Raw genomic sequence first — 15012 nt, 5'->3', positions numbered from 1 at the left:
GCTCAATCGGATTCAGGTCAGGTGATTGACTTGGCCATTGCATAACATTCCACTTCTTTCCCTTAAACTCTTTAGTTGCTTTTGCAGTATGCTTTGGGTCATTGTCCATCTGCACTGTGAAGCGCCGTCCAATGAGTTCTGAAGCATTTGGCTGAATATGAGCAGATAATATTGCCGGAAACACTTCAGAATTCACCTTGCTGCTTTTGTCAGCAGTCACATCATCAATTAATACAAGAGAACCAGTTCCATTGGCAGCCATACATGCCCACGCCATAACACTACCACCACCATGCTTCACTGATGAGGTGGTATGCTTAGGATCATCAGCAGTTCATTTCCTTCTCCATGCTCTTCTCTTCCCATCACTCTGGTACAAGTTGATCTTGGTTTCATCTGTCCATATGATGTTGTTCCAGAACTGTGAAGGCTTTTTTAGATGTCGTTTGGCAAACTCACTAATCTGGACTTCCTGTTTTTGAGGATCATTAATGGTTTACATCTTGTGGTGAACCCTCTGTATTCACTCTGGTGAAGTCTTCTCTTGATTGTTGACTTTGACACACATACACCTAGCCCCTGGAGAGTGTTCTTGATCTGGCCAACTGTTGTGAGGAGTGTTTTCTTCACCAGTGAAAAAATTCTTCAGTCATTCACCACAGTGGTTTTCCGTGGTCTTCCGGGTCTTTTGGTGTTGCTGAGTTCACCAGTGCGCTCCTTCTTTTTAAGAATGTTCCAAACAGTTGTTTTGGCCACACCTAATGTTTTTGCTATCTCTCTGATGGGTTTGTTTTGTTTTTTCAGCCTAATGATGGCTTGTTACACTGATTGACAGCTCTTTGGATCTCATCTTGAGAGTTGACAGCAACAGATTCCAAATGCAAATAGCACACTTGAAATTAACTCTGGACCTTTTATCTGCTCATTGTAATTTGGATAATGAGGGAATAACACACACCTGGCAATGGAACAGCTGAGAAACCAATTGTCCCATTACTTTTGGGCCCTTAACAAGTGGGAGGCACATATGCAAACTGTTGTAATTCCTACACCGTTCACCTGATTTGGGTGTAAATATCCTAAAATAAATTAAAGCTGACAGTCTGCAGTTAAAGCACATCTTGTTTGTTTCATTTCAAATCCATTGTGGTGGTGTATAGAGCCAAAAATGTTAGAATTGTGTCGATGTCCCAATATTTATGGACCTGACTGTATATGTCACTTTCTAGGATTGATATGGGGTTGGCAAACATGCACAGTTACCTATTAGTGAATAGGTCTGATTATTTAATGTTGAATCATTCACCGTTGAGTGTGGACTTGGACCAGTCCGGAGGGACTAGACCGGGGCCTTAAATCTGGCATCTTAACGCCTTCTGGTTAAATGTTATGAGTGAAATGAAACATATAAAAGCTGCCATTGAAATTTATGAAGGTACAGTCTCTGCCCTCTCAGTATGGAAAGCATCGAAGGCATATATGAGGGGAATCTTAATTAAGTCCATCAGCAGGATCAAATCCAAATCTAAGGAGACAGATGCTCAAATACACTCAGGCAGGCAGTGGAGATAGCCTTTACTCAGGTCCCAAATGATCAAAATAGTGATAGATTGCGAGATGCACAGGAAACATTGCGTTGTCATCTCATTCATGCAGCAGTTTACGTGTTTGTCTTTAACAAATTTATATAGGAACTGTATTAAGGCTATTGGCAGGCCTAGCTGTATACACATATAAGGCGTATTAACAAACTAGGACAGGTCTTTGCTGACCAGCTACACTACCACCAAAATTACCTATAAGGGTCCATTTACATGTCCACAATTCTGTTCCGCTTTTTGCGGAACGGAATTGCAGACCCATTCATTTCGCACGATGTGCGGCCCAGATCCGGAAATGCGGACCCGCACTTCCGGGTCTGCATTTCCGTTCCCCCCCCAAAAATTGAACATGCCCTATTCTTGTCTGCAATGCGGAACGCACATTGTCGGTGTCCGTGTTTTCCGGATCCACAAAACACACACGGACATGTGAATGTACCCTAATTCTATGTTCTTAGTGGTAGGACTTGAACATGAATTTGAGGAATTTTCCATCAAGTTCTCAACTTCCAAGTGTCTCTTATCACTCTCAAGTAGAACAACTAACTCCTGTATAGGACGTTCCAACTTTAGTGGAGTAGTGAGACGTTTTCCTTTTTTGTCAAGTTTTGAGTGTAACTCAACTAATACACTCTTCTGACTCGTTTGCAGAACCCGCGTAAGTAGGTACACAATTGCAGTCAGTTTTGACTGCGATTGCGTTCTATTTTTATCGCGTTTTGCACGCGCATGATAAAAAAAACTGAATGTGATACCCAGACCCGAACTCCTTCACTGAAGTTCAGGTTTGGGTTCAAGGTTGTGTAGATGTAATTATTTTCCCTTATAACATGGTTATAAGGGGAAATAATAGCATTCTTTAATACAGAATGCTTAGTACAAGGTCAATTTAGGGTTAAAAAAATAAAAAATAAATGTACTCACCTCCTCCAATTGATCACGTTGTTCTTTTTTCAGGACCTGTCAAAGGACCTGTGGTGACGTCACTGAGCTCATCACATGGTCCATCACGGTGATGGACCATGTGATGTGACGTCACCACAGGTCCTTTAGCCGGCAGGTCATGATTAAAGAAGTAAGACGAGATCGGCAACGACGCGATCAAGAGGAGGAGGTGAGTTAATAATTTTTTTTATTAACCCTCAATTGCCCTTCTAGTAAGCATTCTGTATAAAAGAATGCTATTATTTTATCTTATAACCATGTTATAAGGAAAAATAATACAGTGAATAGACTGTCATCTTAGTAACCATGCATGAAAATCGCACCGCATCCGCACTTGCTTGCGGATACTTGCAATATTCACTTCTATGGGGCCTGCGTTGCGTGATAAACGCACAATATAGAGAATGCTGCAATTTTCACGCAATGCACAAGTGATGCGTGAAAATCACTGCTCATGTGCACAGCCCCATAGAAATGAATTGGTCCGGATTCAGTGCGGGTGCAATGCGTTCACCTCACGCATTGCACCCGCGCAGAAATCTCGCCCGTGTGAACCCAGCCTAAATCTTCTTCTTTTACTAACACTATGTCACCAACTTGGATATTTCTTCTGAGCGTTTGCCATTTACTTCTTAGCATCAGATTGGCTAAGTACTCTTTCCTCCATCTATTCCAAAACTGTTCTGATACAGATTGAACTCTTCGCCTTCTCCTCCTGGCATATAAATCTTCTTTGGTGAACTTGCCAGGCGGTGGCTGTATGTAATCAGACTTAAGGTGAAGTAGATGGTTGGGAGTTAAAGGGTGCAAACGTGTTAGATCGTTAATGTTATCAACTGTAAGTGGATGACTGTTAACAATAGACATTACTTCATAGAATAGGGTCCTAAGTGAAGCATCATCTATTCTTCCAGCGTTCTTTTTCAACACTGAACTTAACACATTTCTCACAGTTCTGATTTGTCTTTCCCAAACGTTGAATTCGAGCTACTACATTTATGACTGTATTCCATTGTGAACATCTGGCTAGTCTTTCAAGTATGTCATCTTGACAGTTGGCAGCAGTGCTTAATGTTTATACAACTTTTTCTTCTGGATCACCCATAGACAATTTTGTGTAACCTTTACTGGGCGTGATTTCCTTTTCCCAAAGGAACTCTGGACCTGTGAACCAATTAGAATTTTTCAATTCAGTTACATTCAGGCCTCTTCAAGCATGATCTGCTGGTTTATGCTTTGTGTCAATGTGATGCCAATGTTTCGAATTTGTTATCTCCTGAATTTTCTCAACTCTGTTGGTGACAAAGATATGGAATCTTCGGGCTCCGTTGTTTATGTATCCTAGGACAACTTGTTAGTTTGTCCAAAATTATTCTTCATCTATTTTCAATTCCCATTCTTCTCTCAGAAACTTGCTTACTGATGTTGAAACAGCTGCTGTCAGTTCAAGTCTTGGTATTGTCTGAATACTGGTAGGTGCAACTCTGTCCTTCCCCATAACCAGGGAACAGTGTATCCTTTCTTCTTCTATCACTCTGATGTAGGAGCACTGACCATAACCATAACTACTGGCATCTGAAAGGTGATGAAGTTCTATTTTCTTGTACTTTCGGAAATCATGAGGTACAAAACATCTGGGTATTCGAACTTCTCTCAAGTTTTGCAAGTCTCTTATCCAACTCTCCCACCTGGGCCTCATATTTTCAGGTATGGGCTCATCCCATCCCAACTTCTGTCTGCATAATTATTGCAGTATTTCTTTTGCTCTGAGGATTTCTGGGGCCAAGAATCCCAATGGATCAAATATAGAAGCCACTGCGGAAAGAATGGTTCATATAGTTGCAACTTTCTCTTTAATAGATACTTCAAAGAAGAACTTGTCCTTCTCTACATTCCATCCCAATCCAAGTACATTCTGAACTTGAAGATGATCATAATTGAGACCTACAAGCTTCATTGTTGCACGTTCAGAGTCACTGATGGATTCCAGTACCTCTCTGTTGTTTGATATGAATTTGTGAAGGCGCAGGTTTCCTCTAGTGCATAACTCTTGGCTTTCTTTCACTAGTTTGATTGCAGATTCTGTAGACTAGATTTATGAGAACATCATCTACATAATAGTTTTTCTTCAGAATATTTGCTGCTGATGGGCAATCCTTTTCATTCTGATTAGCCAGGTACTTCATACCATAATTGGCGCAACCTGGAGATGATGCTGCTCCAAACAAGTGTACTTTCATTCTGTATTCTGCTGGCTCTGTATCTGTATCTCCATCCTCCCACCATAGACACCTCAGGAAGTCTCTATCTTCATTCTTCACATGAAACTGGTGGAACATCTTTTCAACGTCACACATGACTTTCTGAATCTACAGAGTACTCCAGTGTCACCGCCAGATCTCTGAGAAGCTCTGACAGACGTTCTTCAGTACCTCTTGCTTGAGGTTCTTTTGTTTTGGTTTTGTTTGGTCATCTCGTTTCCCTCTCTCAGCTGTCATCTAGTTGCACTGATTGCATCCCTTTATATCCCCTCCCATACTGCATCACTTTGCGGTTTATACAACTTCCTGGATTGTGCTCTCTGCTATATGCTTCAACTGCTGGTTCCTCAGATAAGTCTGTTCCTTTATTTGTGTTTTCCTGTTGGCTTGATCCTAGGTCACCCTGACTCCCTCCATATTAAGTGTAGGGAGCCGGTGGTCGTGTCCCCTCACTATTATAGGGTTTTCAGGTGTCACACAGTCTATGTACGAGGGCATGCAATTATCTATCATAAAGATCTTTGCATGGGCTGAGCAGTCAGGGAGAGCTCTAGGGCTTTTATAGGGCTCACCCTTATGTTCCTTAGTTTGGGATCAAGCCAGTCGGATCTTTATTTGTGTCTTCTAGTTTTCTGCAACACCATCCGTGACATCCAGGCAGAGTGTTTGTAAGATCTGGTCCCTTTAGTAGATGCACGAAAAAGGAGATGAAGAAGGGTTGGTGGAGCAACAAGTATTGAAGAAGAAATGATACCACTAATAGAGGCTTGGATTGCCTCCCCAGAGATAAAGAAAACCAAAATGTGTAAAGCCAAATAGGAAATTAAAAATATATAATTGTATTCTTACATAAAAATCCTGATCATCAAGGTAAGTATATTTACTGTATTATTTTGCAGATTATATTATAACACAGTCGTGTTTTTACTCACTTCACTGGGGGATGGGGGGGGGGGGTGGCGCAAGATAAAGCTCAAGACACTTTAAGCCAGAATAACCCCCCCTTGCCGAGGTTGCCTGTAGAATATACGTTTCCCTTGTCGTCCTGTTGATTGATTGATGACTCAAAGGACTCCAGTCTATGCACAAGGTAACTTTTGAAATGCTTTTATACTTTTTTGCTTTAGCTTTCTACGAATGTCTTTAATGTATGATTCCACCTATCATACATCCGGGCAAACTTTTTCTCCTTTAATGCTGCCTCTTGCTCCAGATTTTCTAGCATCTTTGAGGTCTGTTTTCTGGTATGGTATGTGATGAACGTCTTAGTTCATCTGCTTTGGCTATATTTGTTTGAGGCTTGAGGCAAGACTAATGCTGCATCAGACTCCTTTACCTCCGACAGGTTGCTTGCTCTTCAACTTCTACTCTATGTATCTTTGTATCCTCTAACAGTGGCATGGTAATACTAGGCTCAGATATTTTACTTTAAATGCAATACTAACAATCAATACGAATATTAAGAGCCCTTTCAATTTAAATGCAATACTGACAAACAGGGCTGTGGAGTCGGTAGATAAATGCTCCGACTCCGACTCCTCAGTTTTTTGTACTTCCGACTCCGACTCCTCTGTATTTAATATGCGAATGTATTTTATACATTCCTTGAAGGAAAGAAAGAAGTTCTTCTAAGCTCTTCTAGCACAGAGAGGTAGTTGGGCAGAAGCTGCTGCCTTCTCCTTTGTGTGCTGATCTTCTGCTGAAGACAGGGCAGTGGGAGGATCCAAGAAGGGACATTTATTTTAAAACATGATTTCCCTAGAAGAATCCCATAGTCATGTTTAAAGTTTAAGATAACAATCGAGTTTACACGTTTTATAGCCTTAGCTGAATGACAGCAGTTTTTCCAATGGTTTACAGCAGGGATGTCAAACTCGTGGCCCTCCAGCTGTTGCAAAACTACAACTCCCATCATGCCTGGGCATACTACAGCTATCAGGGAATGATGGGAGTTGTAGTTTTGCAACATCTGGAGGGCCATGAGTTTGACATCCATGGTTTACAGCTTCAGTCTTGAACTATTGACCCTCCATTCCCTTCACTTATACAAGTGTCTCTAGTCCTGCAAAACACATATTTACTTAATCCCTTATCAGTGAGAGGCTAGGTAAACCATGGGCATTGTGTTCCCTGTAACATCAGAACACAACACAATGGAAAGTATATGTATTGCCACTCCTAATTGTGCATTGCGTGCCATATAGTGAAGCATATGAAAAGCATGCTTCTTCACATCACTGAACGCGTTTGTTTTGCGGTTACGTGAGGCACTGCATGCATTGGCCTTTATTCTTACAGTAGAGAAGTCATTAATTATAACTGTTTATGAATTCGGACATTTAAACTTGCTTTTTTATTTTTTTATTCTAATTTAAATTTAGTCGGAGTCGGTTCATTTTTTGCCAACTCCGACTCCAGGTACCCAAAATTGACTCAGACTCCTCGACTCCGACTCCGACTCCACAGCCCTGTGACAAATGCAGAAAAAATTGACTGTCACTTTAAATACAACAGAGATAAATGCAGGCAATAAATGACTTTCACTTTAAATCCAATAGAGTCTGTAATACAAACTGTCCTTTTTGTTTTACTTTAATGTCTTTATCTGAACACTAAAATGTCTCTTTATGCCAAAGCCTATATGCAATGATAAGTAATAAAAGGAAAGCTCTGACCTTATTCTGAAGAGCAGGATACTGCAATCTTAAAGTTGCTGGGTCTTAAAGGATTCTTGTCTTTTCTTGATGTGATGCGATGCTGTGTGCAGACTTGCGATGCTGTGTGCAGACTTGCGATGCTGTGTGCAGACTTGCGATGCTGTGTGCAGACTTGCGATGCTGTGTGCAGACTTGCGATGCTGTGTGCCGACTTGCGATGCTGTGTGCAGACTTGCGATGCTGTGTGCAGACTTGCGATGCTGTGTGCAGACTTGCGATGCGCTGGCTTGGATACGCTGCAGCAGATTTTGGGTCTAGTGGCAGGAAACTAGTTGACTGCAGTATGTGGTCTCTCCATGGATAGCGTTGCAGGCACTCTAGCTCTGGACTTTGGCCTCCCACCATGCGTCTCTGTCTCTCTCTAGGGATCGCAGGAGAGTTGGCGTTCTTTCTCTGAATATCTTGCATTTGCCATTCTGCCACTTTAAGAGTCGGCTGTAGTTTGACTAATGCGCACATTCTATGGCCTTTATGGTAGCTCCGCTGAGATGTCTTTGCTTGCTCACTCAGGGAACAGTTGCTGCATGGCGGTATATGCTGGCGCACCACTGCTCTATTGCGCTCTTTACTGTGCAAGTTAAGGAGCACTATCGCTTCGCCCTCTGAGGGCAATAGTTCCACTGTGACAGGCGTAGCACTATGAAGTGCCTTTTGCGCTGTGGCATTAGAAGAATTTTGATATCTCTGACTTTTAGTCTAACCAGACTGTCTATTATGCACACACAAGGCAGTCTCTCTTGGTGCTGAAGGACCTGTGCTACCAACGTGATGATATCACCATGCTCTCCCAGCATTTTTGCTTAGGAGTGCATGGTGACATCATCCCACTGAGAGTGCAGGTCTTTTAGCACCAAATGAAGCGCGACTTTTCTCTACACGTGCAAGTGGATGATTAATTATTACTGATGGGTGGCCACTCTGGGGAACATTATTACTAACTGGGGCCACTATGGGGGACATTATGTATACTGCAGGGATTGGTAATTAAATTTTAAAAAAGCAAATAAAAATCATCTAAATCATTCTCAAATTATGGCTTTTAAAAATGAATGCAAAACGTCCAGATGACTAAGAAAGGGATGCAAAATATGGTTGAAAAATGGCCTTGAAAAACTGTCTGTTTTTTTTACCTTTTTTTTTTTCACGTGTGAATGTAGCCTTAAGAGCTCATACAAAAAATTCTCACCACTGAACACCACATATTTCCTACCTGCCTGTGAACCTTGTAACCCTTACAGTTCTGAAATATATTGGATAGCACGGTCATGATGCTGCCAGTGTTATCCAATACATTCCAGAACTGTAAGGGTTACATAGCATCATAAATCAATACAATGCTATGCAACCCTGTTAGTGCACTAAAGGGGCATTCAGCAGTAGGAAATGTTTTATTTTATAAATGACTGATTGGGTGGGGGTTGCATGGAAGTTGATCAAAGTGGAGGCCAAGTTATGGTCCTTCGTCTAACTAATAGATTGTGGTCTGTTTGGCCACCAAAGTTTTAGTCAATTCATACTTGAATTTTATGCCATCTCTTGTTCTGTATGTGTTTTTTTTTATATGGAAAAGTTCTAAAATGTCAATGCAATTTTATGGTATATTATTAATCAATAATAAAATGTGTTTTATTTTTGGCAGATGACTGTACCAGGAACTCAGAGAAACATCTGATATCTTTAGATTTTGAAGTAGATTGTGGTATCACACGAGTTACATTTGAAGAGCATGCCAATATCCAAGATATGCCCTCATCTAATCACAGCAACAATGCATCATTTGATCCTTTTAAACAAGTCCAATCTTCTGATTCATCACAGACTGAAACACAGAATAAAAGTCACATAAAAGGTGTTAACCATCAAACAGCTCACATAAGAGGGAAGCCATTTTCATGTTCAGAATGTGGGAAATGTTTTAAACGTAAATCAAATCTTGTTATACATGAGAAAATTCACACAGGAGAGAAGCCATTTTCATGTTCAGAATGTGGGAAATGTTTTAAACGTAAATCAAATCTTGTTATACATCAGAGAATTCACACAGGAGAGAAGCCATTTTCATGTTCAGAATGTGGGAAATGTTTTAAACGTAAATCAAATCTTGTTATACATCAGAGAATTCACACAGGAGAGAAGCCATTTTCATGTTCAGACTGTGGGAAATGTTTTAACCATAAATCAGCTCTTGTTGTACATCAGAGAATTCACACAGGGGAGAAGCCATTTTCATGTTCAGAATGTGGGAAATGTTTTAACCATAAATCGGCTATTATTAAACATCGGAGAATTCACACAGGAGAGAAGCCATTTTCATGTTCAGAATGTGGTAAATGTTTTTGCAATAAACCAGATCTTGTTATACATCAGAGAATTCATACAGGGGAGAAGCCATTTTCATGTTCAGAATGTGGGAAATGTTTTAACCGTAAATCAGCTCTTGTTATACATCAGAGAAATCACACAGGATAGAAGCCATTTTCATAATGTGATATGTATTTCAACCATAAATCATCTCTTAGTAACATCAAAAAACCCACATATACAGTTAGGCCCATAAATATTGGGACATCAACACAATTCTAACTTTTTTGGCTCTATACACCACCACAATGAATTTGAGATGAAACGAACAAGGTGAGCTTCAACTGCAGACTGTCAGCTTTAATTTGAGTGTATTTACATCCAAATCTGGTAGGAATTACAACAGTTTGTATATGTGCCTCCCACTTGTTAAGGGACCAAAAGTAATGGGACAGAATAATAATCATAAATCAAACTTTCACTTTTTATTACTTGGTTGCAAATCCTTTGCAGTCTATTACAGCCTGAAGTCTGGAATGCATACACATCACCAGACGCTGGGTTTCATCCCTGGTGATGCTCTGCCAGGCCTCTACTGCACTGTCTTCAGTTCCTGCTTGTTCTTGGGGCATTTTCTCTTCAGTTTTGTCTTCAGCAATTGAAATGCATGCTCCATCGGATTCTCGTCAGGTGATTGACTTGGCCATTGCATAACATTCAACTTCTTTCCCTTAAAAAACTCTTTGGTTGCTTTTGCAGTATGCTTCCGGTCATTGTCCATCTGCACTGTGAAGCGCCATCTAATGAGTTCTGAAGCATTTGGCTGAATATGAGCAGATAATATTGCCCAAAACACTTCAGAATTCACCTAGCTGCTTTTGTCAGCAGTCACATCATCAATAAATACAAGAGAACCAGTTCCATTGGCAGCCATACATGCCCACGCCATGACACTACAACCACCATGCTTCACTGATGAGGTGGTATGCTCAGGATCATGAGCAGTTCCTTTCCTTTTCTATACTCTTCTCTTCCCATCACTCTGGTACAAGTTGATCTTGGTCTCATCTGTCTATAGGATGTTATTCCAGAACTGTGAAGGCTTTTTTAGATGTCGTTTAGCAAACTCTAATCTGGCCTTCCTGTTTTTGAGGCTCACCAATGGTTTACATCTTATGGTGAACACTCTGTATTCACTCTAGTGAAGCCTTCTCTTGATTGTTGACTTTGACACACATACACCTACCTCCTGGAGAGTGTTCTTGATCTGGCTAACTGTTGTGAAGGGTGTTTTCTTCACGGGGAAAGAATTCTTCGGTCGTCCACCACAGTGGTTTTCCGTGGTCTTTTGGTGTTGCTGAGCTCACCGGTGCGTTCCTTCTTTTTAATAATTTTCCAAACAGTTGTTTTGACCACGCCTAATGTTTTTGCTATCTCTCTGATAGGTTTTTTCTTTTTTTTTTCAGCCTAATGATGGCTTACTTTACTGATGGTCACAGCTCTTTGGATCTCATCTTGAGAGTTGACAGCAACAGATTCCAAATGCAAATAGCACACTTGAAATAAACTCTGGACCTTTTTATCTGCTCATTGTAATTGGGATAATGAGGGAATAATACACACCTGGTCATGGAACAGCTGAAAGGCCAATTGTCCCATTACTTTTGGTCCCTTAGCAAGTGGGAGGCACATATGCAAACTGTTGTAATTCCTACACCGTTCACCTGATTTGGATGTAAATGCCCTCAAATAAAACTGACAGTCTGCAGTTAAAGCACATCTTGTTCATTTCATTTAAAATCCATTGTGGTCCTCTAAACACAAATGTTTGGTGAGAGAAAATAAAAAAAATATATACAGTATTCCATTCCACCCTGCCTGTGATCCGTATGGGGACCCTCCATTCCTGTAAAACTGCAAATACAGGGGCCTATATGTGAAAGTCCCAAAAATAGAGCTGGATTCCCACAAGAGCTGCTGTCCAGACATGTGGAAAATGGGGTGTCATTCACACTTGTAAAGGGACAGTTATTTGCAGTCAAGTGGAATGACCGATATGATGTCACATAGTTTATATGGCTTAAAAAAGACATCTGTCTATCCAGTTCGGCCTGTTATCCTGCAAGTTGATCCAGAGGAAGGCAAAAAAAAAAACTGTGAGGTAGAAGCCAATTGTCCCCTCTTTAGGAGGAATTTCTTTTTCCTGACTCCAATCAGAATTACTCCCTTGATCAACGAGCCCCTCTAGTAGCTATAGCCTGTAATATTATTACACTTCAGAAATACATCCAGGCCCCTCTTGAACCTCCTCAGGCAGAGAGTTCCATAGTCTCTTTGCTCTTACCGTAAAGACTCCTCTTCTATGTTTGTGTACAAACCTTCTTTCCTCCAGACGCAGAGGATGTCCCCTGGTTATAATCACAGTCCTGGGGATAAATGGATGATGGGAGAGATCTCTGTACTGACCCCTGATATATTTATACATAGTTATTAGATCTGCTCTGTCGTCTTTTTTCTAAAGTGAATAACCCTAATTTTGATAATCTTTCAGGGTACTGTAGTTGCCCAATTCCAGTTATTACTTTAGTTGCCCTTCTCTGAACCCCCGTCAGCTCTGCTATGTTTGCCTTGCTCACATGAGCCGAGAACTGTACACAGTACTCCATGTGTGGTTTGACTAGTGGCTTGTAAAGTGGTAGGACTATGTTCTCATCACGGGCATCTATGCTACTTTTGATGCAACCCATTATCTAATTGCCCTTGGCAGCTGCTGCCTGACACTGGTTTCTATAGCTTAGTTTGCTGTTTACTAAAATTCCTAGATCCTTTTTCCATGTCAGTGTTTTACCATTTAGTATGTACGGGTGACTTGAATTATTCCTTCCCATGTGCATAACCTCACATTTGTCAGTGTTAAACCTTATCTGCCCAAGCCTCCAATCTATCCAGATCCCTCTGTAGTAGTATACTGTCCTCTTCCAGGTTAATTACTTTACACAGTTTAGTTGCATCTGCAAAAATTGATATTTTACTGTGCAAGCCTTCTACAAGATCATTAATAAATATATTGAAGAGAATAGGGCCCAATACTTACCCCTGTGTTACCCCACTAGTGACAGTGACCCCATGAGTGTGTACCATTAATAACCACCCTCTCTTTTCTATCACTGAGCCAGTTACTTACCCACATGCAGACATTTTCTCCCAATCCGAGCATTCTCATTTGATATACCAACCTTTTATGTGGCACAGTGTCAAATGCTTTAGAGAAGTCCAGATATACGACATCCATTGATTCGCCGCTGTCAAGTCTAGAACTTACCTCCTTATAAAAACTGATTAAATTAGTTTGACATGACCGACCCCTCATGAAGCCATGCTGATTTGGCGTTATTTGCTTATTTTCATTTAGGTACTCCAAGATAGCATCTCTTAGAAAACCTTCAGTTTACCCACGACAGATGTTAAACTTACCGGCCTATAGTATCTGGGCTCTGTTTTTGGACCCTTTTTGAATATTGGCACCACATTTGCTTTGTACTAATCCTGTGGAACACCCCCTGTCAGTATAGAGTCCTTAAATATCAGAAATAAGGGTCTGGCTATGACATGACCTATTTCTCTTATGATACTGTGGTGTATGCCATCTGGTCCCAGCAATTTGTCTATTTTAATCTTTTTAAGACGCCGCTGTACTTCTTCGTGGGTCAGACAGGGCCTTTTTAATGGGGAATTTACTTTAACATCCTGCATTTTATCTGACAGTTTATTTTCTTCAGTGAATACAGTGGAGAAGAAAATATTTAATAGCTTTGCTTTTTCCTCATCGCTCTCTGCAACTCCCCCCTCATTACTCTTTAAAGGGCTGACACCTTCAGATTTATACTTTTTGCCATTTTATATAATTGAAGATAATTTTAGGGTTAGTTTTACTCTCTTTGGCAATAAATCTGTCTGTCTCTAGTTTTGCTGCTTTTATTTGTCTTTTACATATTAAATTCTTTCCCTTGTAGTTTGTTAATGCTTCCGTGCTACCCTCCTGTGTTAGTGTTTTAAATGCTATCTTTTTGTCATTTATTGCTTTCTTTACATTTAAATTTTTCTACTTTTTTAGTTAGGCCTATGGACTCTCTTCGTTGGCTAAATTTAGCTTTTTTGAAGTTTGGTATTTTTGTTCCTCCCTGAAGAAACTGTCTTTTGAATGACAATTGGAAGGTTATTACTTTATGGTCACTATTTAGGTGTACCCCAACCTGCACATCTGTAATTCTGTCAGATCTATTGGTTAATACTAAGTCCAGTATGTCCGTCCCTCTAGTCGGGCCCTGAACCAGTTGAGAAAGGTAATTGTCTTTGGTTATTGCCAATAACCTGTTTCCTTTATGAGATGTACAGGTTTCAGTTTCCCAGTCTATATCTGGGTAATTGAAGTCCCCCATAATAACCACCTCATTATGATTTGCCGCCTCGTCTATCTTGTTTAGTAGTAGATTTTCTGTGGACTCTGGTATATTAGGTGACCTATAATAAACTCCTATTATTATTTTGTTTGTTTTTTTTTCTCCATGTATTTCTACCCACAGTGACTCCACATGTTCATGTCCCTCACTTATATCTTCTCAGACTCTGGGCTTTAGACAGGACTTAACATACAGGCATACCCCTCCCCCTCTCCGGTTTTGGCGATTCTTTCTAAACATACTGTAACCCTGTACATTAACCGTCTAGTCATAGCTATCATCCAGCCATGTCTCAGTTATTCTCACTATGTCATAGTCCTCCTCACACATCACAAATTCTAGTTCCCCAGTTTTATTAGTCAGGCTTTTGGCATTAGTATACATACAATTAAGAGGTTTATGTATATTTTTTACCCTACACCTTTCCTTCTGAACTGTTCTACTCCCTCCTTTCATTTTTCCCCCAGTTCTATTACCTTGCCCCAGGTCTCTATCTAGCTTCCCCTTTTATAACGTAATTACCCCCCCTCAGTCCCTAGTTTAAACACTCCTCCAACCTTCTAGACATCTTCTCCCCCAAAACAGCCGCCCCTTCCCCATTGAGGTGCAGCCCATTCCTACGATAGAGCCTGTAGCCAACAGAGAAGTTGGCCCAGTTCTCCAGGAACCCAAACCCCTCCTTCCTACACCAGTTCTTGAGCCACTTGTAAATCTCCCTAATCTCCCG

At 40.7% G+C, this 15012-nt stretch overlaps 1 pseudogene; it reads left to right on the top strand.

Moving 5' to 3' along the window:
- LOC122940403 overlaps positions 1-10121 on the top strand; it is a 277094-nt pseudogene extending 266973 nt beyond the window's left edge.
- The last annotated feature ends 4891 nt before the right edge of the window (positions 10122-15012 follow it).

The sequence above is a fragment of the Bufo gargarizans genome, chromosome 6, assembly GCF_014858855.1.
Source record: "Bufo gargarizans isolate SCDJY-AF-19 chromosome 6, ASM1485885v1, whole genome shotgun sequence".
Lineage (NCBI taxonomy): Eukaryota > Metazoa > Chordata > Amphibia > Anura > Bufonidae > Bufo > Bufo gargarizans.
Note: the sequence above shows the minus strand (reverse complement) of the source record. Positions and strands in the feature narration are given on the sequence as shown.